Raw genomic sequence first — 26239 nt, 5'->3', positions numbered from 1 at the left:
TGGGGGATTAGGTACTAACGAAAAGGAAATGATTTGAAATATCCATGCTATGCTCCCTGCAAATCAGAGTGCCTGTGACTTGGCAAGCTTCATCTTTCCTCCCCACCCCTGCCACCCCCATTGAAATGTGTCTCCATACGGGGCTGTCTGCAGAGCAGCTCTGAGATGTTTACAGCTCTCTCGCTCTTGGCTTCCTTGTACGTTTGTGTGATGAAGGTTTGGCTTTGTTGTATCAAGCGAAATCACAGAGCTGGATGTTTCCCTTGTCTGTCTGAGAAATACTGCAAATATTATATTAGGTTGTGCCTTTGCGCCCGATCTTTTATCCCGCCTATAGTTGTACCTTTTGGGGACTATCCTGGGTAGTGGAGACAGAGCGAGGGAAGCAGAGGAGGCTGCAGCGTGTCACCTGGACAAGCCCCCACCTCTGGGCAGAGTTGCCTCTGAATTGTTTTAAGTAGAGTCGTCTGGCCTCTGGGGACTTTCTCTAGTGACCAGCTAGATCTACTTGTCCAATCCAGATTAAATCCCCTGAATCAACCAAAAGGCTTCCTCTCAGCCAAATCGATTCTCCCCATTTTTGTTTTCTTAAGTCTCTAGACTTCTCTTCTTTGGTGTACTCAATCCCAGTATCAGTTTTCTTCTTAGCTGGCCTTCCCACTTGAGACAATTAGAATGAAAACAAACAAACAAACAGAAAAACTGTTGTTTTCTCCCAAATTTCTCTGAGTCATATCAGCTAAGAACAATCTATCTTAGAATGAAGGTAACTTGCATTCCCTGAGGCTGGTACAAATGAGGTACAGATAAATAATAAAGATGACCATGCTGTTAACCTGCATAGCCCGCTGGAGGAGCAGCGTTAGGAACTGAGACAAAGACTGTCTGATTAGGATTTGATTCTCGATGATGAGACTGAGCTAAAGCAGGAAGGAAAAATATTCATTCAACAAACATTTTGAAGCTTCCAGACATGGTGGATCAGTATTGCCTCTGTATCTTCCTCAATTCTTCATCTCTCCCCGTTCTTCTAGTGTCCAGAACAACAGACATGACAACTAAGCAGATCTTTTCCAGGAGACTGGGAAGGGGAAGTTGTGAAGACTTACACTTTTTTAGTTGTTGTTCTTATTGCAACTGCTTCTCTAACTAGAGTACTTGTACCCCTGGGGGCATGCAGTGGCAAACTAGGCAGTTTAAAGTTATAGAATAAACAAGTTATATCTTCCTGGGGCATCTATTTTACTTGAAGATTTGGGGTTAACACATTTTTATATTAAAACAAACATATGCATTATGGAACAGAATGCAGAATTCACGTGAATTCCTGAGATAAAACATAAGACTTCAAAGAGATGTGCTGTGGTGGGGCTGCTTCAGGCGCTGCCCCCAGCGTCCCTGGAGGACACCCTCAGGCTCCTCCGCCAGAGGGACCTTGGCCGGGTGGAGACATTTGAAAGGCTCTGATACATCCCACCTCCAAGAATGGCCCAGCTTGCAGGCAGAGCAGTGCAGGGTGTCTTCTGAGCTCTGAAACCCATCGTTGTGGGGAGCCCAGGAACCAGGAAACAAACTAGAAGAGGGTGTTCTTAGTAGCAGAAGGGCCTGGCAGGCTGCCGCAGGACAGCTCCAAGAACTTGCTCCGGGTTCGAAGAGGACTAAAATAGCCGATTTCTCCCAGTCATGGGGATGCATCACCCGGGGGCCTGTCATTTCCTTGGAAGAAGTGGAATGGATTATGGTTATTAGGAAAGAAGCAACTAACTCACTTTTATTGCAGGGGAACTTAGTCTCCAGCTGCTCCCAGGGGACAAACGAATTCATACGCACACCTACACACACAGAGGCGCCACACACCTACCTGCTCTCCTCAGAACCAGCCGGAGAAGGGAGAGAGAGCAAATGTGATTAATGGGGCCACCCCAGGGGACTTGCTGGATGGCAAGCAAACCTGCAGGTACCATGGAGCCAATTTCAGTAACAGGTTTAAGGGAGCCCTGAGACAGAAGGAAATGCAGCTGACTCAGCTATTCCGGACTCCTCTAAGTCCAGAGGGAGCCTGGGGAGGAAAGGAGTTGGAGATTGCTGCAGAGATCGGTGCCAGAGGAAGCTTAACACTCACACCTCCGTTACAGCGTCAGAGCCAATGGAGGAGATGCAGGCATTGCTAAGGGATGAGGGAACTTACTCCATGCATAGAGGTAACTCTGGTCTCTGTCTTTGCCAGTGTCAAAACGAAACATGATACTAAATATTCCTAGAGTGCTTTATAATTTTCAGAGTATTTTCATGAATATTATCTTCTTAATTTTTATAGTAATTTTGTGAAGGGGATAAAAGAGGCTTGGAAAGCTTATTAATTTTTTTTTCTTTTTCTGTTTTTTGTTCACTTGTTTGTTTTGGCAGGTCATAGAATCAGGGCTGGATACATGGACTTGGCCTTGAGGCCAGTGTCCTGTCTCCACTCTTTCATGTCATTACCAGATGTGATGGATGTCTTGGCAGTCAGTGTTGCCAAACATTAAAATCGGGGACCAAGGAGAAGGTACAGCAGAGAAGGTTCTCTGAAGCTATGAAGAGAATGGCCAGGACCTGCTTCTCTGCTTCCCTCCTTGCTACCTGTGTGGTCTTAGACAGGTTCCTTAACCTCTCTGAGCTTTTGCAAAATGAGGATGACATACACATTATCACAAGGATTACTAAAATAGCCTACGTTACATGTTTGGCACAATGTCCAGCACACACGAAGTTATCAATAAAGATGAGTTGTTATCATCACCTTTTTTCTTTTTGAAAATAGAAAAGAAATTTTCATTAGCTTAGGGAGGAACCAGAAAATCTCTCCAGCCCTTGATATGTCAGAGATTTTTTTTTTTTTTTTATTATACTTTAAGTTCTAGGGTACATGTGCATAACGTGCAGGTTTGTTACATATGTATACTTATGCCATGTTGGTGTGCTGCACCCATCAACTCGTCAGCACCCATCAATTCATCATTTATATCATGTATAACTCCCCAATGCAATCCCTTCCTCCTCCCCCCTCCCCATGATAGGCCCCAGTGTGTGATGTTCCCCTTCCCGAGTCCAAGTGATCTCATTGTTCAGTTCCCACCTATGAGTGAGAACATGTGGTGTTTGGTTTTCTGTTCTTGTGATAGTTTGCTAAGAATGATGGTTTCCAGCTGCATCCATGTCCCTACAAAGGACGCAAACTCATCCTTTTTGATGGCTGCATAGTATTCCATGGTGTATATGTGCCACATTTTCTTAATCCAGTCTGTCACAGATGGCATTTGGGTTGATTCCAAGTCTTTGCTATTGTGAATAGTGCCGCAATAAACATACGTGTGCATGTGTCTTTGTAGTAGAGTAATTATAATCCTTTGGGTATATACCCAGTAGTGGGATGGCTGGGTCATATGGTACATCTAGTTCTAGATCCTTGAGGAATCGCCATACTGTTTTCCATAATGGTTGAACTAGTTTACAATCCCACCAACAGTGTAAAAGTGTTCCTATTTCTCCACATCCTCTCCAACACCTGTTGTTTCCTGACTTCTTAATGATTGCCATTCTAACTGGTGTGAGATGGTATCTCATTGTGGTTTTGATTTGCATTTCTCTGATGGCCAGTGATGATGAGCATTTTTTCACGTGTCTGTTGGCTGTATGGATGTCTTCTTTTGAGAAATGTCTGTTCATATCCCTTCCCCACTTTTTGATGGGGTTGTTTGTTTTTTTCTTGTATATTTGTTTGAGTTCTTTGTAGATTCTGGATATTAGCCCTTTGTCAGATGAGTAGGTTGCAAAAATTTTCTCCCATTCTGTAGGCTGCCTGTTCACTCTGATGGTAGTTTCTTTTGCTGTGCAGAAGCTCTTTAGTTTAATTAGATCCCATTTGTCAATTTTGGCTTTTGCTGCCGTTGCTTTTGGTGTTTTAGACATGAAGTCCTTGCCCATGCCTATGTCCTGAATGGTACTACCTAGATTTTCTTCTAGGGTTTTTATGGTATTAGGTCTAACATTTAAGTCTCTAATCCATCTTGAATTAATCTTTGTATGAGGGGTAAGGAAAGGATCCAGTTTCAGCTTTCTACTTATGGCTAGCCAATTTTCCCAGCACCATTTATTAAATGGGGAATCCTTTCCCCATTTCTTGTTTCTCTCAGGTTTATCAAAGATCAGATGGCTGTAGATGTGAGATTTTCAAAAGACACTATTAATCCAAAGAAGGCAGCAGGAGAATTCTAAACCCCAGAATGAGTTTTGAATAAAATCATATTTGAACTAGTATCTGTTTACCAAAAAAATTTATATTTACACACACACACACACACACACACACACACAGTTGACCCTTGAACAATAAGTGCTTGAGTGTGAGCTGTGTGGGTCCACTCGTACATGGATTTTCTTCTGTCTCAGCTACCCTGAGAGAGCAAGACAAACGTCTCCTCTTCCTCCTCAGCCTACTCAACATGAAGACATTGAAGATGAAAACCTTTATCATGATCCACTTACGCTTAACGAATAGTAAATACATTTATACATTTTCATTTTCTCTTCATTATGATTTTCTTTTCTTCTTCATTTTCTTCTTCTTTTTTTTTTTTTTTTTTTTTTTGAGACAGAGTCTCACTCTGTCGCCCAGGCTGGAGTGCAGTGGCATGATCTTGGCTCACTGTAAGCTCCTCCTCCCGGGTTCACAACATTCTCCTGCCCCAGCCTCCAGAGTAGCTGGGACTACAGGCGCCACCACCACACCCAGCTAATTTTTTGTATTTTTAGTAGAGACGGGGTTTCACCATGTTAGCCAGGATGGTCTCGATCTCATGACCTCGTGATCCGCCCGCCTCGGCCTCCCAAAGTGCTGGGATTACAGGCGTGAGCCACCACACCCGGCCCATTATGATTTTCTTAATAGCATTCTTTCTTTAGTTTACTTTATTGTTAGAACACAGTATATAATACACACACAAAATATGTGCTAACTGACTATGTTATTGGGAAGGCATTCAATCAAGAATAGGCTCTTCATAGTTAAGTTCCAGGAGAGTTAAAAGTTATATGTGGATTTTTGATGGCATATGGGGTTGATGCCCCAACCTCCGTATTGTTCAATGGTCAACTCTATATATACAAAATATATACATACATATCAAAAATGTGTTGGAGCTATCTTCTTTGCAGTGCACATCATGGGCTCCCAGTCACTACAGCTGAACGACAGCGGGGAGGGGAGAGTTTCAGAGAATCTTCTTATGTCTCTTGCACAAAATAAGCAGACAGACTCCCTGGAACTGTGGAGGAGGGTAGCACCAGCTGGAGGAGCGGGTCGGGCCTCCAGCCCGCTGGTGTCTGGTTGTGGCCTCTTCTGGAGCTCACCTGGCAAAGGTCTATATTGTTTTAACTCCAGGACTGCAGCAGGAGTGAACAAGGTCCTGTTTGTGGCCTTGTACCCCTACTCACAGGGAGGGCCCCCATCTCCAGATGCACTTTGAAACCTTTGAGAATATAGTAGGTAAGGGACTCACACCGGAACTGGGAACTGACTTCTTTTACAAAGAAAGAAGCAGAGGCTCAGAGAGGGAAGACAATTTGCCCTGGAGCCACACAGCAATTTCTCATCTTTACCCGACTGTCTGGCATCCATGTGGGCTTCCTCAGGCACTGTCCACAGCTAGGGAAAATCACTGCAAGCTGCAGGCGCGGAGCAGGGGGTCGAGCCACATCTGCTGCGTGGTCTCTCCCCGGCTCCAGGCTGAACGCCAGCCTCGGGAAAAGCGTGTTTTCCGAGGCTTCCCGAGTCCTTGATCAGGACTCGGGCACAATGCAAACAGGAGAACAATAGGGAGTGTGTGAGGGAGCCCAGCCAGAGAGGGTATTGATCATGTTTAAAAAAAGAAACACACACCGAGGAGCACAGAGAAACCTTACCAACGCACCAGCTGGCTTAGCTAATTAGCGCGGGTGAGCCGTGTCAGCCGCCAGCTCGGAGCCCGGAAGAAAATAATTCGCTCAACAAACAGAACATCTAAGGAGGCACAAAAAGAAAACAGCCACTGTCCTCACACCTCTGGAGAATCCGTGCCGTCCAGGGAAGGGGGATGTGATGGGCTGGAGGTGGCACTGAGAGTGGGAGGGAAGTGGGAAGTCAGGAAGAGGGTGGGGAAAATCTAAGCTCGGGGCCAGGGGAAGGGCCAAGGCAGCACCCAGCACTGAGCAAGCCGTCATGGTGCCAGGCCTCAGCTGCGCGGCCCCGCCACCGAAAGAACTGTGTCGACCTTCGAAGCACCGGCTCCAAGCACGCCTCTGTTTTGGGGGGTCTTTGGTACCAGGCACTAGGATTGCTGTTCTGGGGAGTTTACTTACGTTGAAGGAAGCAAGGAGGCAGTGCTTGAGCAGAGCCTGCAGGCCTGAGTCCGAGAAGGAGGCCTCACCCACAGCAGGCGAGGCCCAGGGAGGTTGTTGGTCTGTGGCAGATGAGAGGATGTCCAGGAAGTCCCTCAAGTTGAATTCATGTGAACAGTGCTGAAGGCCCATACATGGGCCTGGCCTACAGTCTTCTGCTTGTGAGAGCTGTGGCCCCATGGACTACACCACCCAGAGGACAAGACTGGTGCATGCTGCCCAGGGAGGAGAGGGACATCGGACAATTTCGGTTCCTCAAATGAGGTGATGCAGGTTATTTGGGTTCCAAGATACCAAATAGTGCAAAGTGAACAGAGGAAAGGCATGATAGAAGGAAAAGAGGGAAGAAAGGAGGGAAGGGGGAAAGGAAAGAAGGAGGGAAGGAAGCAGAGACAGAAGGAAGGAGGGAAAGAAGTAGGGAAAGAAGGAAGGAAGCAAGAAAGAGGGAAGGAAGGCAGTAGGGAGAGAGAAAGGAGGAAGGGAAGGGGGAAAGAAAGGGGGGAAAGAAGGACGGAAGCAAGGAGGGAATGAAAGAAGGAAAGAGAGAGGGAGAGAGAGGAAGGAAGGGAGGAAGTGCCTTCTTTGCATCATCTATTATACCTCAGTGATCTTCACAGTACCCAGTGGGATTAATATAATCATTCCATTTCCAAAGACAAAGAAATGGGGCACAAATAGGTCACACAGGGAGTAAATAAATGGTGCAGGTGGATTTGACGTAGCAGAACGCCCAAACTCAGGGACTCCTGACTATTCTGTTGGACTCTGCAGACAGGGTGGGTATAAATGAAGTGAGCGACATTTGTACCCCTACAAAGGGCTGTGCACCCACCTCTCTGTCAATGCCCCCTCTTCCCTGCTGCTCAGGCTCCATTGCTTTATTTTCCCACACAGACCAGGAGCCCTCTGATCAGAAAGAAGACTCACTCATGAGGTTAATTGTCTGTCTATTTCAGGATACTCCCAGGAGGCAGTGGGATAGAGTGGAAAGAATGTTGAGACCAGATTTAAGAGACTGTGCTTGAGCCCAGCTGTCCTACTCCCTACTTGTGTGATGTTTAATAAGTCACCCCATCCTTGTAGACTTCAGTTTCATCATCTGTACAATGGGTGTTCACTCACAAACTTGCTGTGAAGATTGTCTGTGACATTATATATACCAAAATATCAAGTCATTTTAAAACCATAAAGTACAAACATTATTAGGAAGTATCATATGATTAAGAGAGAATCCCAGAGAGTTCAACATGTTTTTCTCTTTGTATGTTTAAAATTACACAGTGGATAGATCTCTAGTAATGCCATATCCAACATCAGAGTACAAAGATCGCGGGGACATACCAGGGGTCTAAGGCCTTCTCTGGCTTATCAAATCACATTGCCTGGTAATACCCTCCTTTTCTTTTCTCCCATGAAGAAGAGGTCCTGAGCATGGGCTATGAATTAGGAGGTCACTTTGTGGAATCTTTTTCCTTAAGTATGGACTTGATCATGTTTGTAAATGTACACGTGAACGTGCCCACATTCATTTCCATCCATTTTTTGCTTTTATGTCTCAGTCAGTAGTTTTTGGCAATGCCTTTGCAACACCATGAACTGCAGACAGGAAATAAGACCCATCCATTTGTGCTGGTACAAGCTAAAGATTTTCTATAAAGTGCCCACATTTCCAGGCTGGGGGAATGGATTTCACTGCAGGAAAAAAATATTGTGAGGTGAGAGAAGTGCAGCAAAGGAAATATTGGCCACTTTAATGATTTAGAGAAGCATAAAAAACCTCCTGGGCTGCTGAGATTTCATATTTCCCCTTCTGCCAGTAAGGGGGCTGGAGTATGGGGTCTGATTTGAGCTGTTCTATGAGAAAGCAAGAGAAAGCCCTGGCTGGCCCCTTCCTGAAGACTCTGTCACCTCCAATGAGGCACTGTCTGACCCAAAGAAAAAGAACTGGCAGTGGGGTTAGGGATCGGGGAAGGGGTTTCGAACCAGGAATAAAGGTGGACATGCCTCTCAGGTGGGACTACCCGTTATGGAGCCCTGGAAGGCTCTAAGAGAGGCTGCTTCCCCATTTTACAGATGGGACAACTAAGAGAAGACCGGAGATTTGAAGCGACTTTCCAAAGATCATCTTTCTAGTATGTAGATAAACTGGAACCAGAACGCAGGCCTTCCAGCTGCCAGCCTCAAATCCTTTCTACTATATCCGCTATTAATGTTGTTAGCATTATTGTTGGTATGATTACCATAACAAAAGGACCCTTGAGCACTTTCTATGTGCCAGGAACTGTACTAACAACTTTACATACATCATCATATTTAATTTTCATAACTGCTCTACAAGATATGGGTTATGATTCCCACAGTAGATGAGAAAACTGGGGCTCGGAGAGATTAAATGACTCACTAAGATCACAGATTTGAACCCAAATCTGTCTGACTCCAGAATCCATGCCAAAGCCACTTCCCAGTGGATATTTCTGAAAAGTAGAAAATGTAGGGACATAGAGTAAGAAATGCCACTTCTCAGAGAAGCTGCTCAAACTCACCAACAAAGAAACCCAGTCAAAAACAACTGGCTTGAGCAGTTCAGAGGATGGGGCTTTAGAGCAAAGCCCAGGATGGTTAGATGTAGACGGTAAACAAATGCGAAGCAGCCCTTTTCCTGTACAGTTGCGGTAATTTGAATGGCTTGCAGCGGTGAGTAGTGGGAATTGAGCTATTAATAAAAGGAGCCGGCAGAATGATTTATAATCAGACATTAATATGGAGATTTTCATAAACACAATAATTCACACCCAAGCAGAGTCATAAATGTAAAGTTGCATTAACTATTCTAGTTGGCATGGAATGTCACACGCAGTGTGAAATTGAACATTCCATTGTACCGTAATAATGGACTAATGGAAAAACTTTTCTTAGGGAGAAGGAGGAGGGGAAGGGTGGGGAACTGGGGGACCAGATATTTTCTGTTTCCACCTTGCTTATTCCTAAAAGTAACTATCACAAAGCTCTGCCCTTATCTTATACTTTTTAAAAAATACACTTTTCATCTTGCAATAATTTTAGATTTCCATAAAAGTCATAAAGATAGTAAGTAGAGAGAGTATATTTTTCATCCAGTTTGCTCTTTGTTAACATCTTCCATACCCATGATATATTTGTCAAAACTAAAAGATTAACACTGGCACAATACTGTTAACTACACTCCAGATTTTATTTGAATTGTGCCAGTTTTTCCATTATTGATCATTTGTTTTCTGTTTTAGGATCCCATCTGGGGTGCCCTGTGGCACCTAGTCATCACGTCTCCTTAGTCGCTGGTCTGTGACAGGTTCTCCATCTTTCCTTGTTTTTCATGACCTTGGCAGTTTTGAAGGGTACTGGTCAGTTATGTTGTGGAATGTCCTTCAATTTGAGTCTGTCTGATGTTTTTCTCCTGTTAAAACTGGGGTTATGGGTTTGGAGAAAGCCTACTACCGAGCCGAATTGCCCTTCTCATCACATCATCTCAGGGGGTGCATTATATCCATGTGACTTATCACTGCTGCTGTTGACCTTCATCACTTGGTTGAAGTAGATAGTGTTTGTCAAGTTTCTAAACTGTAAAGTCACTATTTTTTTTGCCCTTTCCATGTTCTTTCCTGTGGAAGCCAGTCACTAACTCCAACTCATATTGGGTGGGGAGTAGAAAGGAAGGCAGGATTCAGTTCTACTGCATGAGGGGAAGATAGACACATATATTATTTGCCCTTTACTTTTAAAAAATTAGTTTTAGGTTGATCTCTAAATTTTACTATCAAGTGTCCTGTCTTTCAAAGCAGATTATTTTGAACATAATTGGACTTGTTCTAGATCACCTCCTGCCGGAAGTAAACTCAAATCCCCCAAACTCTGTGACCTTTTCTCAGTCCTGATCCTCTGTGATCTCTCTGCAGAATTTGACATTGTTGGCCAATCATCCTCATGGAGAAAAACTCCCCCTACTTCCCCTGCCATTCATTAGTCTCCTCTGCTTTCTTGTCTTCCTTCATCACTCACTGTCTTTCCATATCTGTCTCTATTTCCATCTCAATCTCTGTTCCTTTTCTTCTTCCCTCCACCTACCATATGTACTGTCAGCGTTCTCTGTGGTCCTCTTTCACCGTTTCCCTTAGCAATCCTTCTCCTTTCTCACCAGTGTTTCCCTTAGCAATCTCATTCATTAGATGGTTTCAATCATCATTATCATCCAGAGGACTCTTAGACGGACATCTCCACCTCAGCCTATTTCTATGGCTATAGTGCCTCTATCCAAACTCTCTCTTGGACACCTTCACATTCTGCTATGCCATAAACACATCATCTCTCTATTAGTGTACTATTTCAGCTGCTTTAACATAAGCCAAAATAACATGGACTAAACAACACACAAGGTTTTATTTCTCTTGTGTGTGAAAATGTGAGCTGGTAGAGGTCTGAGGGCTATGGGAGTGGGAATAGCTCTGCTGGGGTCCATGCTATTCCAATACCACTGCCTTGGATGTTGCCTTTGCCCACGTGGTGGAATCTGAATCCTGAATGCCACTTTCCTGTACAGACCTTCAGGAACTGGAAAGAAGAATGAAAAACAAGTAGACCCCCCCCCTTTTTTTTTAATGGAAACAACCTAGAAGTGGTACACATCACTCTGTTCACATCTCATTGATGAAAACTTAATCACATAGCAATACCTAGTTACAAGGGAGCCTGAAAAATAAGGTCTCTAGCTGGGTGGCCAACTCTACAACATAGAAGGGAATGAATATTGGGACAATTGACAGTCTCTGAAACCACCATTTTGCTCTGTTTCCTGACTCCTGTAACTCCTTTCTTGACCCACTTCTCCTCTAGTCTTCTTAATATGTGCTACTATATTGTTAATATTTATGAATTCTCATTCTAATAATCATAATTGCCAACTTAGCTAGCTATCTTTGATAGCTCCCCCTATTTCACTGTAACAACTTCCCACATGTTTAAGATTTCCTCTCCCTTCTTACTAACCCTACACCAATTCAGACCTTCATTGCCTCTCATCTGAAGTCTTATGATAAGTTTTTCTTTATTTTTTTCATCAGCCAATGGGCAAAGGAAGAAGTCTTATGATAATTTTATAAATAGTCTTCATGCTTTTAGTCCCTCATTACTCTAAAGCACCTTTAATATGGCTGCTGATTAATCTTAGTCAACACAGCCCAACTCCTCAATCCCATGCATAAATCCTCAGTGGCTCCCTATCACCAACTCAGTAAAGTTCAAGTTTCTTACCCCAGCCCTAAGCCTTAACAGACTCTCTGGTCCACCTTCACTCTCTCTATTTGGTTCTAAATTATATGCATTCTCCCTTTCATGAGAGAATGACCTAATCTCCCCTCCCTGTTACTATCATCATAATAGAATAACAGCTAACACGTATTGATTGCTTACTTTGAGCCAAACACAGTTACATACATTACTTCATTAAATACTTGCAACAGGAATGACATCAGCAAGATGGTGGAATAGGACTTTCTGGTGCTCATCCTCTCACAGAAACATCAGTTTGAATAGCTATACGTGCATAATACCTTCACAGAGCTAAGGAAAGTAGGTAAGAGATTGTAGCACCTGGATGCAGCACAGAGATTTTTAAAAGACACACGTGAGAGGGCAGGAAGGAAAATTTAACATTACCTGCATCAACTCCACCTCCAACTTCAGGCAGCACAGAGAGATGCTCTCTGCTTGGAGGAGAGTGAAGCAAGCACAGGATTTTGGCTCAGATCCCAACACTGGTCCCACCCCAGTCAAACCAATCATCTGACAGGTTCCCATGGCTCTAGATTACGGGCCAGCACCACAGACCAAGCCTCTAGGCCTACTTTTATGCCAGGCCAGCCCCAGCAGCCCCAGGCTGTGGACCAACTTCTATAGACTCAGCCTTCAGGTTTACCCCAGTGCTAGGCCAGCCTCCAAAGACTCAGGCTCCAGATCTGCCTCAAACTTCAGGCCTGCCCCACTGTCAGGCTGACCCTAGTGGCCCAAGGTTTACATGCCCAGCACCAGGTCAGCCCCCACAGACCAATACTCCAGGTCAAGGCCCACAGGCCTACTTTCTAGGACCTGCTCAGGTCCAGGCTGGCCCCCACTGACTCAAGCCCACTGTGTCCCAGGATCAGGCTGGCATTCACAGATTCAGGCTTCAGACTTATCCCCCCAGACTCAGGGTTCAGGTCCATCCCAGCTCCTGGTCAGCCCTGGCAGACTCAGGTTTAAAGGCTGCCCCAGCATCACATCAGCCCCTATGGACCTAGGCTTCAAATTGGCTCCTGTGAATACAGATGTTAGGCCCACCTTCATGGACCCAGGTCCCAGGCCAATGGCCCAGGCTACAGGCCCACACCCTAACAGACCCAAACTCTAGGACTGCCCCAGTGGATCTAAGTTCCAGGCTCATCGCCATGGATTCAGGCTCCAGACCTGCCCAACTGCTCACTCAGGCATCAGACCAGCCTGCTTAAGCCCCTAGCAGCAAGCCCACCTACAAATCATGTCAGATGGCTTGCCTATAATCTCTGGATGAGCTGACTCGTAAAGGTCTTTTCCTGATGACACCAGTTTCTAAAGATTGGAATAAGTACCTACATTCTCAAATGTGCAAACACCAATGCATAGCCACAAATATCATGGACAATTAGGTAAATATGACACCACCAAAAAAACAAAATAAAGCACCAGTAACTGACTCTAAAGAATTGAGATTTACAGACTTCCTGACAAAGTATTCAAAATAACAGTCTTAAAGAAGCCCCATGAGCTACAAGGGAATACAGAAACAAAAATCAGGAAAACAATATACAAACTAAATGACAGGTTCAACAAAGGGTACAAACCATGAAAAAGGACCAAAGACAAATTCTGGAGCTATAGAATCCAATGACCAATCTAAAAAATTTTATAGAGAGCTTCAACAGCAGATTTGATCAAACAGAAGAAAGAATCAGTGAGCTCAAAGACAAGTCATTTGAAATTGCCCAGAGGCAAAATGGAAAAACAAAAGAAAAAGAGTAAAGAAAGCCTACAGAAATTTTAGGACACCATCATGTAAACCAATGTATGCATGATGAGTATTCATGTGAGGCTTGTCTATCCCTCACAGTACCAAATGATTCCCTGGTTATGATTCTGAAAGCAAGGAATTTAATGCTGACGTACATCAGAAGCATATCACTGGTTAGAATGCTGCAGATTACATGCGTTACCTAATGAAAGATGACAAAGCTGCTTACAAGAAACAGTTCTTTCAATACATAAAGAACAGCATAACCCCAGACCTGATGGAGGAGTTGTATAAGAAAGCTCATGTTGCTGTATGAGAGAACCCAGTTTATAAGAAGAAGCCCAAGAAATAGGTTAAAAAGAAGAGGTGGAACCATCCCAAAATATATGTTGCCCAAAAGAAAAATCAGGGACCTCAAAAGAAGGCAGGCTTCCTCAGAGCCTAGGAGTGGGCTGCTGAGAGCTATGTCAAGTAATTTTCTATGAGGATTTTTCAGATAAATACAATAAACCTACTGACCAGGCAGCAAATAAATAAATATGTAAATAGATTTTCACCAAGTCAGATAACCAAACTCTCAAAAGTCAAAAACAAAGAGAATTTTGAAAGGAACAAGAGGAGAGCAAAAATTATATACAAAGGAACCCTCATAAGACTACCTGTCAATTTCTGAGTAGAAACCTTGCAGACCAGGAGAAAGTGGGACGATATATTCAAAGTACTAAAGGAGCCTTTCTGTCTGGTGTCATCAGGTAAACCAAGATGGGTGCATACAAATACATCCAGGAGCTAATGAAGAAGAAGCAGTCTGATATCTTGCACTTTCTTCTGAAGGTCTGCTGCTGGCAGTACTGGCAGCTCTCTGCTCTGCACAGGGATCCCGACCCCACCTGGCCTGATAAAGCATGCCAACTGGGCTACAAGGCCAAGCAAGGTTACATTATATACAGGATTTGTGTGCGCCATGGTGGCCCAAACTGCCCAGTTCCTAAGGGTGCAACTTATGACAAGCCTGTCCATCATGATGTTAACCAGCTAGTTTCCTTGAAGCCTTCAGTCCACTGCAGAGGAGTAAGCTGGACACCACTGTGGAGCTTTAAGAGTCCTGAATTCTAACTGGGTTGGTGAAGATTCCACATACAAATTTTTTGAGGTTATCCTAATTGATCCATTCCATAAATCTATCAAAAGAAATCCTGACACCCAGTGAATCACAAACCAGTTCACAAGCACAGGGAGATGTATGGGCTGACATCTGCAGGCTGAAAGAGCCATGACTTTGGAAAGGGCCATAAATTACATCACACTATTGGTGGTTCTTGCCAGGCAACTTGGAGAAGGCACACTACTTTCCACCTCTATTGTTACAAATAATGCAAGTAAAGTTTGTAAAATTCCTACATAATAAACAACTTAGGACAGTCGTGTCTGTCTATAGGTGTTATTTGTGTGTTAAAACTAGTCTTCAGATTGTTTTGTGAATGCTTTGTCAAATTATGAAAGTTAAAGTGCAGTAATGTTTGACAATGACTATAAGTGATGGTGTATCTTGTTTCTAACAAGATAAACTTTTTTTGTCTTTGCTCTATCTTACTAGGAAGTTATATGTCACTGTTTAAAACATATTGTGTGGTATAATAGGTTTAAAATAAATTCTTTAAAAGAGGAAAAGAAAAAAAGTACTAAAGGAAAACAACAACAACTGCCAACAAAGAATACTATACCTGGCAAGGTAGTCATTTAGAAATGAAGGAGAGATAAGGACTTTTTCAGACAAAAGCTGTGGGAGTTCATCACTATTAGACCTGTCTTACAAGAAATGCTAAATAGAATGCTCCAAGCTGAATAAAAAAGGATGCTAATTAGTGAAACAAAAATGCATGAAAGTATAAAACTCAGAGGTAAGTCAATTTCATTGTAATCAATAAATCAAGTTTAATAGGAAAAAATCCTCACAATAATCCCATAATATAAATGATAGTTATAACTGTTGTACAAATGGGGAGCAGAGGCTCTGAAGTGTAAATTAAATTATCCCCAATTTTGTGATTAGAATGTGACAGAGCCAAAGTTTGGTCCCAACTTTGTGTGACTCCAGAACCTGTGTTTTTAGCTTGAAATGACACCATATTTCATCCTGCGTATCTTCTCAGGTTGCTCCTTTTATCAGAAATGCACTTTCTTCTTATTGACTCATGGCAAAATCTTAACCATCTTTCAAGATCTGCCTTGCATGCCTCTTCTTCCATGAAGACTTCCCTAAAATGCTCAGTTGGAATTTATGCCTCTTTCCTCTAACTCCTATAGCCACATGTCTGTGCCTTTCTTTCAACACGTATCATTTCCTATCTCATATTATAGTGCCTTGTAGATATGTATTAATTTCTCTAGACTCAATCATGAACTCAAGAAAGTGAATACTGTTGGGCAATCTAGGGCATGTTTTTGTCCCCGAAGTGGAGCATTTACTACCTGGCCTCAGTCTTCACATCTAAATATAGTATCAAAAATATTTTTCATATATAACCCCTCTTCTTCATCCCTATTACTGCTTCCCTCATTCATGCCCTCAAAATGTCTCTCCTGAACCACTACAGTTGTTCCTTAACTTACATGCCTAATCTATTTTTGAATTCCTCCTCCATAAGGCTTGCAGTGTAATCAGTCCCTATCAGTGGCTTCCACTGGTCAATGTGATGTACTCTACGCATCTTAACCTGGTATAGAAGACTCTCAGTATTGAGGATCATACCTACCTCTTATGTATAGCCTGTACTTGTCTTTTTATGATCTAGAAATATTATCTACACTATGCAAGTTTTCATACTTTCATGCTTTCTCAGGCTATTCCATCATTCTGAATTGTTTCCCCATCTTTCTTTGTTTATCTTCATCAAGACTCATCTTGGGCAAGATGACCTTCAAGAAGCATTACCTGAATTCCACTTCCACTTTGGGCTAGCTGCTCTTCTTTTTTTCTCTCATGACATATTCATATCTTATCATGCTCAGATGCATATTTTTCTTCATTGTATCATGTTAGTGGAAATTGTCTATTTATGTGTCTGTCTCATTCATCTGTGTGCTCATTTTTTAGGGTTAGCAAACATACCCTGGTCATCTTTATCTTCCTTGCACCTAGGTTAGTACATATATTGAGTACTCAAATGTAGTAGTTTGTTGAACAAATCATAAAAATCAGTTATTGTATTATACCTTAATACAGTGATACCACCAGGGCCTGCTGAAGTTTACATATTGCCTATATTAAATGATTTCATCTTGCTGTTTTCCTGCAGTCTGTTTGCTGTCATTTCACACTGTGGTGAAAATACTTGCCTCTATCAGCTCCTCTTCCAATAGGATTTTATTGAATGTCCTTCTAATACAGGTCCACAGATACAGATCGGAAAATCAGCATGGCTACAATAGTATTAGAACAAGACTACAATGATTTTGAGGGGATTTCATACAGGCTTCTGTGTCAGTAAATTTTGTGAATTTTATAAATATAGCAGCAACACCTGTTTTGATTGGTTAAATTATTTTGATCCCGTTTCTGGTTCTCAGTATGTTCTGGAGAGATGTGGCTCCAGGATTCAGATGACAGACCCAGAGCCAACTGGGATACACCATGCACCATTCTGCTCTTTCTTTGATTATGGTAATTTTAGTTTGACCAGGACTATTTTAGGCATATGCTTTTTGCATTCATGCATTTTATCGCATTTGATCCCCAGAAGATCCCTTTGCAGCTGATATATTATCTGAATTTTACAGGTAATAGAAGAGACATGCAAAAGGTTAATGGGCACATCTAAGGTCACACAGTCAGTAAGTAAATGAGTCATGCTGAAAATCAGGTGTCTTCACTCAAAATCCAATGTTCTTTCTTCTATCCCACACTTCGCTCCATATACTTTTTGTGTGAGAAAACTGTATGTGTCTAAACCACTGTTTTTTCAAACTGCAGGTTGAAACTCACTAGGTGGTCATAAAATCAATTTAGTGAGGGCCAAGCGGCATTTGAATAGAATGGAATGAAATAGAATAGAATAGAATAGAATAGGTGGAGTATGACATGTCAGAGTATAAATATTGTTTCTTGAAACTTGTTTCTCAGGTCACAATGTAAAATATTTTTCCTTTCTTTCTTTCTCTGTCTTCTTTCTTCCTTTTTTCTTGCTTTTCTTCCTTCCTTTCTTTCCTTCCTTCCTTTCTCTTCCTTCCCTCCCTCCCTCCTTTCTTTCTTCCTTCCTTCCTTCCTTCCTTCCTTCCTTCCTTCCTTCCTTTCTTTCTTTCTTCTTTTCTTTTTCTTTTCTTTTCTTTCTTTGACAGAGTCTCACTCTGTTGCCTAGGCTGGAGTGAAGTGGTGCGATCTCAGTTCACTGCAACCTCTGCCTCCCAGGTTCAAGTGATTCTCCTGCCTCAGCCTCCCAAGTAGCTGGGACTACAGGCACATGCCACCATGCCCAGCTAATTTTTTTGTATTATTAGTAGAAACAGGGTTTCACCATGTTGGCCAGGCTGGTCTCAAACTCCTGACCTCAGGTGATCCACCCACCTAGGCCTCTCAAAATGTTGGGATTACAGGTGTGAGTCATCATGCCCGTACTAAAATATTTTTCTTATATTGGGTCATAGAAAAAAAAAGCCTATTTTTTTAACCTCTTTTTATAAAACTGAAGTTGCCAAAGTGATCTTATCATTACCCAAACCACAGGAATATCTCAGTTCTCATCTTCTTTGATCCTTTGGTGGAATTTTATACTTTCCTGTACTTTCATCATCACAAAATGCTTGCCTTCCCTGGCCTCTGAGCTCTCCCTTTCTCCTGGTAGTTCCATCTCTCTAACAATCCTCATTCTACCACCTAAACATTGATATTCCCTAGAGTTCTCTAGGACCCACTTTTCTTCTTGCTGTGTCCTCTTGACATAAAAAACAGCTTCAACCATTATCTAAAAACCATTGATCCTTAGATCAATGCACCTAATCGTGAGTCCTCTCCCAAACTCCAGACTCATATTTTTAGCTGTCTACTGAACACCTCCTTCTTGATATCCATGAGTCCCTCAGAGTCAGCATGTCCACATGAATTTATTGTCATCTCTCCAAACATCCTCTCCTTCTATGTCAGTGAGGGACACCTTCTTTCACCCAGCCACCAAAGGTAATAGCCTGGGAGTCCTCCTAGAGTCCTCTCTGTCTCTCCTGCCTTGATATCCGATCAATTGCCAGATCCTGTCAATTCTGCCCCTGCTATACCTCTCGAAATTGTCTGCTCTGCCACTTTCTTAGTTCACAGCCTAATTATCTCTCATTGAACTACTGCCTTCATTATCTCCTCTTCCAGTCAGTATTTCACACTGCTGCCACAATTTCAAAAATGCATATCTGACCAGGTTGGCTCTCTCTGTAAATCACCACAGAGTTTGTGCCAGTGTGGACTGACAAAGATGCATATTTCTCAGCATTACCTGCAAGCCCCTTCATTCTTCTCACTGCTGCTCCCTTGCCTCCTCCCCGCTCCTCTCTCTCCTGTCTGCTCAGGTTCTCTTCTGTGCTGCAGTGGACATGCCAGGCTCCTTTGACCCTCTTGATGAATGCACACACTGTTGTCTTCACTTGAATGCTCCTCTCCTTGCTCACCCTCATCCACCTGCCAACATTCTATTTCAGGTGTAACTCTACTGCTGCCTCCTGGAAGGTTCCTCTTCCTCAGACTTATCTCCTGTGTCAATAATGTAGGATGCATCCATGGCTTTAGGACATTCCCTAAGTACTTTTTGCCTCTGAGATCATGCTCAATTATAATTGATTATTTCCATTTCAGATTCCACCACTCTACTGTGAACATCTCAAAAACTAGAATTATGACTCATCCACTTTCCTATGCCCAAGGCACCAGCATATAGTAGGTGTTCAATAATATTTGTAAAATAAATGAAGTCTCAGTTCTGCCATTTACTAGCTATTACTTTGAGCAACTCCCCTAATCTCTTAAGCTTCATTTTCTTCCTCTATAAGTGGATAGAAACTAATGCTTATTGAGTACTTCTATGCATCATGCCCTATATAGCATGTCTTTACATATGTTATTTAATTTTCACCACAAACCTCAGAAATAGAAACGATTCCTCATCCTATAGGTAAGAAGAGGGAGACAAATGAAGCACATTGACCACGGTGTGGTAGTCAGAGCCAGAATTTGAACTTAAGTCTGTCTGACTCCAGAGCTCTTTCCACTACACCAAGCTGCCAGTAAAATGGAGAAGACTATCGACCTCACTGGGATTAAATGTGATAATGTATGTGAAAGCACTTTGTAAACTGTTAAACGCCATCAAAATGTGAGATGATATTATTGTCATTAAGATCTGCCATGGCCTGCATATCATGGTCAGAATTTTCAGTAACTGATATTGGAAATCATTCAGTTGTAGCTGGCTGCTAGGGCCTATGGGAATCAGACACCTCTCTGGGGCTATTTCCGCAGCATACTTGCTCCCCTGCTTGTAGATGCAAATAAATAGCAGCAATGCAACAGGAGGCCCAGTGGAGCACAAGGATGCTGCATGCCCAAGGAGAAACAATGATGAGTATGCTTGTCAGTTACAGGTTACAGCACCCTATGAATGTCCTGCTGACACCACTGTGTTTTAGAATCTTCAGGCTGCTTTGTTGTTGCACCATCCCATTTAGAATCTTGGCGTGTGCTGAGGGTCGCGAACTGCACTGCTTTTAGCTGCTGCCACCAGTTTGTGAATCATCCTGTTTACAATCTTTCAGACGCTATCTGGGTGGCGCGCCTGCAGAACAGCAGTGATATATGGCATTGCCTGCTTCAGGGAGGTGACAGGGAACCACCATGAGAGGCAAGATGCACAGTCAAAACATATTGCATTTAGCTAGCCATTTAAGTCACCCAAGGCCATCAGGTAGGTCCTGACAGGACAGCTGACCAAGGGCATATGATGGTCATGGGCCACCAGAGTTACTTTCTCCTATTGAAGGTGTGGATGGTGGAAATAAAGCCTTGCATTTTTACTGATCATGCAAACTGCCTGGGCAGTGGAAGGTTAGCTCCTTAATTTTCTCTTTCATCGTTTGAATGCTACTTAATTCCATGTAGCATCATTGGCTTGTTAATGTCTCTTGTTTTTTATTGCTGCAAAGAAACATGCTCTAACCAATCTGGACAAACCATGCACATGTCTGTAATTTAATGTCTGCTAACGCTCGTTGGAGACATTTTTCTTCAAGCATATTTTCCCTGGGTCTAGAAAACCTTTCTTGTGACTTGTGTCCCTCCAACATCCTTTTCCAAACTCAGTTTTCCTCTCAAGTTAATAAACAAACAAAAGCAAGAGAAGACTTTACAATGATTAAATGAAAAGGCTGTGTAGAGAGATTCCCCTGGATATGGAATCAAATTTTGAAAAAGTTTACCTTATTTCTTAGAAGCTATGAAATGTGATTTCCTCTAATGAGTAACAACCAATTAAAGCTTGTGTGTTAAAGCAAATGCCTCCCAATTTTATCCCTTCAGAGGTAGCCTCCTCTGGACACTCTCAGCTTTGTCCCAGAAATGGTGGCCCGTGTTCAATTTTGGAGTGCAATATGTGGGACTGAATCTGATTTAAATATTGCCAGCTCGCTCTAGAACATTCCTAATATACTATGAAGTGCTAAGACGTTTACAATAGTCTGGCTTTTCTACTGCAAGTAGATAATTAGTCATCCTTGTTCATCAGCAATGTGTTTAGATATCAACTTACTTTAAATTTCTTTGGGGGCAGACACATACACACACATTATATATAATGCATATATATACACATATGTACATAGAGACATTATATATTATATATTGCATATATAATATATAGACACACACATATATATAAAATCCACCATCTTCTGGTGATAAAACAGGAAAGGGGGTTAATGTGTGTGTATATATAATGTATATACATTATATAGATGTATATGTATATAATATAAGGTACACACATTATATACATAAAATGCACACATACATTTTATATATTAACACTGATGTGTATATAAAATGTATATACATTATATATACATTAATGTTAATGTGTATATATAAAATATATACACACACACACATCCCTTTCCTCTCTTTTCACCAGAAGATGGTGGATTATGGATCATCTGCAGGCCATGTTATTACCTGCTGCAGAATAGTCAGAGAGAATCGGATCAAGTGATAGAATAGACTTAATCATCATCACTTTCATCCTAAGTACTTAACGTCCTGGCTTGCAGAACCTCTGTATTTACTGCAGAGGGGTGTGTATATGTGTTGCCATTTTAAAGATGACAAGAGTGAGGCCTGAAACACAAAGTAATTTCCATAGGCTGAGCAGTTTGTAAGGGTGGGAATGGAACCTGATGCTCTTGATTCTCTGTTCCAGCACTCTACACTGGTCCAAGCTGTTTCCAAACACTTTAGAGACAGTCAACATTTAGGGTTCTCTGGTCTTCTTGCCTCCATCTTTGATCATTTCTGTTGTTTTGGGGAGCTGAGGGCATCTGGAAGGAATCAAATCTTATAACTCAGTGCCTAAGTTGTGCTCCTGAGATGCTGTAACTTCAGGTAACAGCGTTGAATTGAAACTAATAGCCCAGCATGGCTCACTGCAGTGTTCTGAACTTACCTACAGATTTGCTGTGGTGTTACTTATGGAGATGACAGATTCAGTGCAGCTCAGCTTAATAAAATAGCATTTATGGGAATATCTGCACAATTAGAGCACACTTCAGCCAATGTGGCATCATACACATTTGGACATTGTTCTTTGGAGACTGACATGAGTTCTGGCAGTTGAAGAGCAGTTGGGATACAGGGAAGGTCTCCTAAAAAGGATTAGGAGAAACTTTCCAGCTTTTAGTAGACAATTCTCCTTCATGCCCCGTTCCACTTTTGAGGGAATATCTCCATCACAGGTGCCTCTGTTGTATCAGGGTGTTCTAGTTCCTGAGCAGTCTCTGGAGACAAGTAGGTACAGTTGAACTTAGCCAAGCAAACTCACTTTTCACCTCTGTGATCCTGAACATGTATCTCCACCTCCCTGGGCCTCCCTTTCCTCATCTCTAAAATCTGGGAGTTGGGTTAATAATCTCCAAACGGCTAGAATTGGAAGTCTGTTTCTTCGGGGTCGTTCACTCCACAATCTAGGATGAAAGTAAAGCATTCAGTCAGCATGACTTGGGGGAATCATCTCTGCATTTCACAGCTCTGAACTCCACCTAACCCCTGTCTGCCTCCCACTCCCAGTAGCAGATATTACCTAGAACTGCCTGAAGTCACTGAGTTCCCAGACACAGACTGCAATAGGAGTGGGATTGTGCCCTCAAAGTCTTGTCTTTCTTGAAAATGTCTATGGTAGTTTTCTATAGGGTCTCCATAAAATGGTCATGAGCCTAAAATTACTATTGAGGCAAATAGTTGATGGACTATTTGACTCCACTGAGTGACTTGCCAGATGGTTTTAGAGCTGTGTAGACATAGTCCTGGTCAAAACTGTTGAAAGCATTTGTGTAGGCAAGCCCAGCCTCAGTTAGTGTCACAATGACCAGCTGGGAAGTGAAAAATGTAACCAAACAATGGACTGCTTTCTTTTCATCAAGCCAAATAACCAGTTTTACTGATTTTCTTTTCCCACTGACTTAATTGTTTTTGCAACTGATATGACTCACTTCACAGATTGTTTCCAATCATACGAGTGCAGCCCGAGTTGCAGAGGGTTGTGGTTACTGTTCCTTCCACCCCAGTGAGGTGGGAGTCGAGAAGTCCGGTGACTCACCACAGGCTACCAGCCATGTGATGGTGCTTCGTCACATCGTCCTTCTGCATACCCAGCACTTTGCTGCGGACATGGAAATAAACAGATGCTGTGAGATAGCAACACAGACACACACACACACACACACACAGACACACACACTATATCAAGAAAGTATGGTCAAGACGCCATAAAACTGAAAGGGCTAGGCATCTTGAAACTTTGTAAATAGCCATTAACCCAGGACAAATTGGGCCCATTAATAAAGAAAAATGCCAATTTCATTGATTTGCCTGTCTTACAGTTCACTTGCTTCTCTTCTCGGTGTGACAAGCTCCACCTCCAATCATCCTGCACTCTCTAACAGAGAGGCTAGAAACTAGCACTGGCCTGAATCAGCTCTGTGGAGCCCAAACTGGAATGCATCTCATCCAACTTTGTGGAATGGAGTAGGAGTGTAGTTGGGAGCTTAATTGAGCAGATAAACTGGTCAGTAAGTCACAGAAACCATATCTAAAGGGGTCATCAGTGTAGGGAGCACCTGAAATGGTTATAGGGTGTGAGGGTCTGTAAGTGCCAAGACTTAGAAAAGGATGAATGTAAGCAACCAAATGCTGAAATGGGTGAGCAAAAGTCCTACAGTGGATCCTGCAGAATGCCCGAGACAGGCAGCTGTTGATGGTGGCTAGTTTTCTACCAGCTCCTGGGCCTCTGGCTGAGGGCAAGCCAGTCCCGAGATATCAGAGTAGAGACATGGCACTATCATTTTGCAAAATGCTTTCTACCAGTTTGTTTCTACTAAAGTTGAATATACCCATGCCCTATGATTCTGGCAATTTCAGTCTTAGCTATATAGAAATACATGTGTATAACCACTAAAGGACCCGTTAAAGTGATTAGAATAGCATTATTCATAGAACCCCAATCCAGAAACAACTCAAATGTTTCTCAACACTGGAACTGATCATTGTGATTTACTTAGAAATAGGATAATATGCAGCAATGAAAAAGAACAAACTGTTGCTTACAAACATATTATTAAGCAAAAAAGAGGTAGATACAACATAATGTACTGTGTATGCGTCCATTTATATAAAGTTCCAAAAGAGCCAAAATGAATCTATGGTGATTTAAGTCAAGTGACCACTTTTGGAGACAAAGGTAGAAGTTGGCGGGTGGAATGGGGCCCAGTGGAGTGCTGGGGAGTGCTGGGGATTTTCTATTTCTTGATCTAGGTGGGAGTTATGCTGGCGTATTTACTTTTTGTGTATATCGTAATCACATACGAATATTTATATTAATAAACATTTTTGGCAGGTTATAAAAAGGGGTACAGGCAAAGTAGACACGGGGGTATAAAAGTCCTCTGTCACGAGGTGCATTTCTCTTGGGAATAAGCATGACTGCACTGACCGATTATGTAGATTTCATCTTGCCTGGTGTCTGAGGGTGTTCAGTCCGTGTCGTCATCTCAGAACTTGGCTGAAAAACTGAAGACTGAGGGGAGGACAATCTGATGTCCATGCCCTTCACCTAGAGAGGAATGCCCGGAAAGGGTTGGCTGTGGCAGGGTAGGTGAAAGTAGAAGTGCATGCTTGGCAGAGTAGGGAGAGTATAAAGGGGTATGGAAGCAGGGAAGGCAGGGACCGTTGGCTTCTCACATCTGGACTCTGAAACCACCATCTGATGCAACACTTCTCTGAAGCACCCATGCTAATCTCCACCAGCTGACACCCCCAGCCACATCTGCACCACCCCAGCTAATCACTGCCCACAATTGCCTACACCTGTCTTCCCCTCCTGCCCGCCCCTGCCACCTGCCTGCCTGCCACTTTCAGTTCCCGCGCTAAATCAATAACAAAGTCCTCTGAGGGCTGCCTAGCTTCTCTGTTGATGCCTCCTCCCCTTAAACCCACTTCCCCTCCTCCCCTCTCCAAGCCTGATCCATCTGCCCAAGCTCAGCTCTGCTTCGACAGGACTGGCAGGGTGGCTCTGGTTGCAGACAGCATGGCCCTCCCTGGCCTTAGCAGCTGCCGATGCTGCAGTTTAAGAATCACCATGTCTGGGGAAAGTCCATTAAAAGACAGTAGCAATGTATATTGTGCAGTGACCCTCTGGGCACCCAATTCCACCTTGTTAATGATCTCTTTGAAATAGCCAAGGCCGTGGAGGGAGATGTGGTTCAGAGGCCCAGGACTGTGTTGTTAGGACACAGCTGCACTTGCTCTGTTTGGACAACACTCAGGAATCGCTCTCCTGCTAATGGGGGCAGGTCCTCAGAGACCCACTCAGCCAATTAAAATGCTCTTCAGGAATGTGCTGAATGTCCAGCCACTGGGCAGATCTGTGAATGTTTATCCTGGCAAGGAGAAAGCTAAAGAGGTAGCCATCTATTCCATGTGGAGGAACGCATGTTCCAACGGCAAGTCTCATAACTGTTTCTCTTCTTAGTCAGGACACTCAGGTGAAAGTGACATATTCCAAACACACTTGCTGCCTTAACAGAGGTGATACACAATCCCCTGTAATCCAGCTGTGACTCTACCACTGCCCTCCCACTCAAGGAAGCAAACTGAAATGCAAGTAAAGCAAGAGAGATGTTACGATAAGCACTCTTTCAAATTTTCTCTATTTTACAAAATCACCATGCCAGCGAGCCGGGCTTCTTACCCATTTAAAGTTTGAGAATAGGTTGAGATCGTTTCGGCCCCAAGACCTCTAATCATTCGCTTTACCGGATAAAACTGCGTGGGAGGTTGGGTTTGCGAGAGCGCCAGCTATCCTGAGGGAAACTTCGGAGGGAACCAGCTACTAGATGGTTCGATTAGTCTTTCACCCCTGTACCTGGGTCGGACGAGTAAAACATTTTACAAAATGTTTTATTATTGGTAACAAATTACTTGCAGTGTACCTCAAAACAGATGAGGCAAACCAGTGTGTTTTGACACCTAAG

The 26239-nt window shown here is 42.9% G+C and overlaps 1 long non-coding RNA gene and 1 pseudogene across 1 annotated transcript; one reads left to right on the top strand and one right to left on the bottom strand.

Annotated features, from left to right (window-relative positions):
* Positions 1 to 767: 767 nt before the first annotated feature.
* Positions 768 to 26138, bottom strand: LOC117080741. The gene is made up of 3 exons (XR_004435937.1): positions 25932 to 26138; positions 19046 to 19056; positions 768 to 780 (listed from the first exon to the last, which is right to left on the bottom strand). It is a non-coding gene; the product is annotated as an uncharacterized LOC117080741 (long non-coding RNA).
* Positions 14231 to 14842, top strand: LOC117080740 (annotated as a pseudogene).
* Positions 26139 to 26239: the final 101 nt, after the last annotated feature.

The sequence above is a fragment of the Trachypithecus francoisi genome, unplaced genomic scaffold (assembly GCF_009764315.1).
Source record: "Trachypithecus francoisi isolate TF-2019V2 unplaced genomic scaffold, Tfra_2.0 Lachesis_group8, whole genome shotgun sequence".
Taxonomy (NCBI): domain Eukaryota; kingdom Metazoa; phylum Chordata; class Mammalia; order Primates; family Cercopithecidae; genus Trachypithecus; species Trachypithecus francoisi.
The sequence above is the reverse complement of the archived record's forward strand: the minus strand, read 5'-3'. Positions and strand labels throughout refer to the sequence as shown.